The sequence below is a fragment of the Esox lucius genome, chromosome 24, assembly GCF_011004845.1.
Source record: "Esox lucius isolate fEsoLuc1 chromosome 24, fEsoLuc1.pri, whole genome shotgun sequence".
In the NCBI taxonomy this organism is placed as follows: Eukaryota; Metazoa; Chordata; class Actinopteri; order Esociformes; family Esocidae; genus Esox; species Esox lucius.
Genome location: NC_047592.1, coordinates 17,993,307 through 17,998,472, shown reverse-complemented (window position 1 = coordinate 17,998,472; position 5,166 = coordinate 17,993,307). Strand labels below are relative to the sequence as shown.

The following is a 5,166-nucleotide window of genomic DNA, read 5'->3' as shown; positions in this document are numbered from 1 at the left end:
ATTATGCACAAGAAAGCCCGCAAACAGTTTGCTGAAGACAAGCAGACTAAGGACATGGATTACTGGGTAAAGGTGATGGAATGGCCAAGCATGTCTCCAGACCTTAGCCCTATTGAGCATCTGTGGGGCATCCTCAAATGGAAGGTGGAGGAGCGTAAGATCTCTAACATCCAACAGCTCCGTAATGTCATCATGGAGGAGTGGAAGAGGACTCCAGTGGCAACCTGTGAAACTCTGGTGAACTCCATGCCCATGAGGGTTAAGGCAGTTCTGGAAAATGATGGTGGCCACACAAAATATAGACATTTTGGGCACAATATGGACATTTTCACTTAGGGGTGTATTCACTTTTGTTGCCAGCGGTTTAGACGTTAATGGCTGTGTATTGTGTTATTTTGAGGGGACAGCAAATTTACACTGTTATACAAGCTGTACATTCTACTTTACGTTGTAGCAAAGTGTCATTTCTTCAGTGTTGTCACATGAAAATCTATCATCAAACATTTACAAAAATGTACTCACTTTTGTGAAATCCTCTACATTATAAATTACCTACAGTAGTTAATAAAAAGGGATTAGGGATTAATAAAAATTCAAATAGTCTTTATTAAGTAATTTTAGACATTGTAATTGTAGACATACATTTTTTACTTTGTTTTATAATGCTGCACAACTTTTAGAAACAGCTGTCCCCAGAACTGATTTAGTTCAACCATAAAGACAAGGCTGACTTGTATAATGACTTGTAAGCAATTTTTTTTAGGGTGGACTGAGTGTTTATTGCATTAGACTGATTTATACACTTCACACGTGTTCTATAAAAGAGAGCAACGACAGCACACACATTTAGCTGTATTGGAATTAGATCACTTAAATATCATGTAAATGCATGACTGCTGTTAGCCAGAACGTGTTTAACTTTGTGAGACGTGATGCTGAAATGAAAAACCACTGGATCACCAAATCCAACAAAACATGCATATAGAGGCTACTTTCCCTAGTACCACAGAAAACCTTGATAAGCTGTAGACGTCTCACAATTTCAGATCCGTGACTGTAAGCACTCTGGCAGCAACCAGCAATAAAACACTGCCGCCTAGTGGACAAAGTGTGGACTTCACCAGAAGGAAGTCCAGAAACACGGTCCCCATCATGCAGTGATGTTGGTGTTCCATTACAAAACACAATTCCCTTTCTATCTTTCTATTGGCCCAACGATAATCAAATCGTAGTCCCTTCTTTTATTTAATGGGTAAAACTACCATATATTGCCCATATTGGTCAGTTTGGTTGACTTCATTACATTTTAGAGCCTTTGCAAAAGCTTTTGTGAACACCTTAACTCACTTTCTCCAACGATCAACAGATGTATGCTGTAAGTGATTGTTGAATTTACATTATGGGTGAGATAAAGCTATGGTTAGACTGTTCTTTTTTATTGACAAATGTCATATAAATTAAATTTGTATTACTTATTGACTGCAATGTGTAGAGATTTTTTTATATATTTTTTAGTTTGGCATAAAACTTAGCATTATGATTTTTTCATATGTGATACCATGTTGACGACACAGCTTTTTCTTTTCACTTTCAGAATTACAGAAATGTTGCAGCAAAATCGATTGCACTTCCGTATAGACTCATCTAGCAGACATATCGGTTAGTTATGCTCCTCGGGATTTCGTACCAGTTAAGATTTTTTTTTTTACATCTGAATAGAAAGACATTCCACGTGTTGACAAGCATGGAAGGTGAGTTTGATGTTTACTGAGTTATATGGGGAAAACGCTTAATAAGAGAGAAAAAGCTGTTAGAAAGCTTCTGTTTGATAATACAATCATATACACTACTGTAAGTCGGAACAACCACCGTTATTAGGGTGGATCTGTTTTTGGCCTAACAAAAGTATATCTAGTATTTTATAGCCTTCGCAGAAACATGTACAAAAGAGTACTAGATAAGAAGTAGGGAATGGACTTTGTACATACCCTGTAAGTGTTGTGGAAAAATTCCCTCACGAGTTAGTGAATTCAATAGACCATTTTTATGTTAAACAGTGATTACGTATTTTGTGGGCAGAAAGTGACAGTAACCTCTTTTCAACAACAGCGGTAAAGGTAGTTTTACGTTCGATATTTGCCACATATTCAGACATTCAAAGCTCAATAGCTCGCAAACATTTTAAGCTACAAACCCCGGGTTAGTCTAGTTATGAAAGAAAAAAGTTGGACAACACCGCGCAGTCCTCGCTTTCTCGATCCCGCTCGTGGTTTTCAAACTGCGGGAGACATTTATGCGTCATACAGTCAGATCGGCACATAATCAGAGCATGTCGCAAGGGAGAGTCAACAAAGTTCATCATCAACATTTTCAAATCTCAAAAACTCTTTGACTACATCACCTACAGTGGGGAGAACACGTATTTGATACAATGCCGATTTCCTACTTATAAAGCATGTAAAGGTCTGTATTTTTTATCATAGTTACACTTCAACTGTGAGAGACGGAATCTAAAAATCAAAATCCAGAAAATCACATTGTATGATTTTTAAATAATTTATTTGCCCTTTATTGCATGACATAAGTATTTGATCACCTACCATCCAGTAAGAATTCCGGCTCTCACAGACCTGTTAATTTTTCTTTAAGAAGCCCTCCTGTTCTCCACTAATTACCTGTATTAACTGCCCCTGTTTGAACTTGTAACCTGTATAAAAGACACCTGTCCACACACTCAATCAAACAGACTCCAACCTCTCCACAATGGCCAAGACCAGAGAGCTGTGTAAGGACATCTTGGACATATTTGTTATAACACTTGTTCTGATTACATATTATGGCTTCTAGCTCTTTATACTTCTCCTTGTCAGCTGGCAGAATATTATCTCTAATGCTATGAGATACATACAAAACAAGTTGTCATACTAATAGGAAAACAAGATAGAGCCCTATACTGCCATGGCAACCATAGTTCTAGGTCATAGTTACCAGACCTCCTGATCTGAGCTACCCCTAGTGTCCTACACAAAAAGAAGAATACAGAGGAGACACAGGCAGCTTTACCTTGGCACCAATTGAACAGGGTCGTTGGTAAGATAGGGTTGAGGCTTGGCGCCTCGGATGTGGCCCTAATCACTTCTAAGAACAGGGCAGGCTGACCTAGGTCTTCTTCTGTATTTGGCATCCATGAAAAGTCTAAAGCAATTTCAGGCCTAGTCTAAAACAGTTCATTTATCACAGTTAATTTACAGAATAAAGGATAGAATAAGAATAGGGTAATACATTGATCCTTAACAATTGGTATGCAAGTCATGTACGATGCCAAATTCAAACAAAACCAGTGTTGATCCATGTTTTATTCTAGTCCTCTAATGCACACCTTTTCCACCTCTTCTCGACAGTATGGACTTGGGAGATAAACATCATGTGACTGCTGCCATGGAAGTCCAGCAAAGAAGGACCACAGACAGAATCAGAAACCTGATAGATGGAAATATATTCAAATCAGCAATACATCTAAAGTGACTATAATAAACAATTGTTTATTGTTATAAATCATTTACATTTGTGGACGTTTTGTAAAATTCAAAAGTTGGATCTAATTAAGATTGCAGAACCAGCACTGATCTCACCATGTAAAGTATTAGGCAAACCAGTATTTTTATAAGACCTATTCAGCATTTAAATTAATGGTAGTATGTTGCCTACCATGCAGACCACCAAGTTCTTGTTTGTCATAAATCTGAATGGTGAACTCACTGTCACTACAACTTCTCTACAATGTCACACCTGTCCACTAGATGTCAGTAGTTTCAAATGGAAACACTAAATACAGGCAAAGATCCTGAAAGGTTCCCCACGTAACGACCAACAGGCCGGCCTGCAGTACCAGACGGCACACTGGGGAACACAGATTCTTAGTTCAGGTATAATGGGCCAAAACTGTTTATAAATGCCCTTATTACATCAGCCACTCTGCTTGACACAGATACCCAGCCTTAAATAAACCTAGTGATAAAGCAGGAACCTAGCTGTGCTGGCTAAATCTGTCATCACCTGAACACCCTCTAAAATCTCAGTTTGTTACATGCTTAGCGTTATTACATAGGTTGTCAATAGCAGATATTACATTTCATTAGGTTAATGAATGACACTGTAATAACACTGTAGAGAAAGTTGTTTTCACTCAGCGTCTTTAGCTTGCACTCTGTTACTGTCCTTTTTGAGTTTGTTCTCTGACATATTTCAGTGTTGTTTGAACACCGATTCCGATGAATGCTCTAATCTGGGAAATAGTAAAAATGAAGTCTTATTGGCATCGACGGTTGGACCTGTAATAACTGACTTATTGCCTAGTGATGTCACCAGACAAGCGACATTTTGGTGTAAAAGAAAATGTATTTGATTTGATAGGTTGGATTAAATTCAACTTTATTGTTATAAAGTATTTGCAAGTATTAAGTGTAATGTATGTTACAAGTGGGATGTATACAGTAGATGCACATTGAAGGCAAATGCAATTACAAATGGCAATTCTAAATGTGCATTTAAGGCAAATTGAAGGCGCCAGGAGACGAAACATCCCTGGTGTGACCTACCACCAGTGCACCTTGTCTCATTGACGACCAAACACACAATCCAGCAGGTGGAGGAGGAGCCTGTAAAATTAGGCTGCTGATTTAGTTTGTACAGCAAAAATATAATTTTAGGTAATATTAAATTATCAGCCATTTTCAATTAAACAGATTTAAGCCATGCTCATTGGATGATTTTTTTTTGCCCAGGACTAAACTTGGAAATATCCAAATTGGGCCCAAAGTGTCAATATTTTGTGTGGCCACCATAATTTTCCAGCACAGGCCGCGGGGCAGGGAATTGGGCGCAATGAATTGCCTGCTGACTAGCCTGGCCAGGATTCTTTTGGTCACTCTCTCTCGCTTTGGGCAGGGGTAGAAGGACACAGGTACAGAGGATTCCAAAATGGCAAAAAAGCTACTAATAAACACAACATACAAAAACAAAAGGGCTCAAATGGAAGGAACAGGCAAAAGAACAAAACACACTAACAACAACGACCAACAAGTAACACTGAGGCAGGAGGAACTTACAGGGACACAATGAGGGAGCAAACAAGGCAGCGGTGCAAAAAATTGGGACAAGGACATT

The 5,166-nt window shown here is 38.5% G+C and overlaps 1 long non-coding RNA gene across 1 annotated transcript; it reads left to right on the top strand.

Annotated features, from left to right (window-relative positions):
- The first annotated feature begins 1,185 nt into the window (after positions 1-1,185).
- Positions 1,186-3,555, top strand: LOC109615031. The gene is made up of 3 exons (XR_002196048.2): positions 1,186-1,375; positions 1,595-1,751; positions 3,402-3,555. It is a non-coding gene; the product is annotated as an uncharacterized LOC109615031 (long non-coding RNA).
- The last annotated feature ends 1,611 nt before the right edge of the window (positions 3,556-5,166 follow it).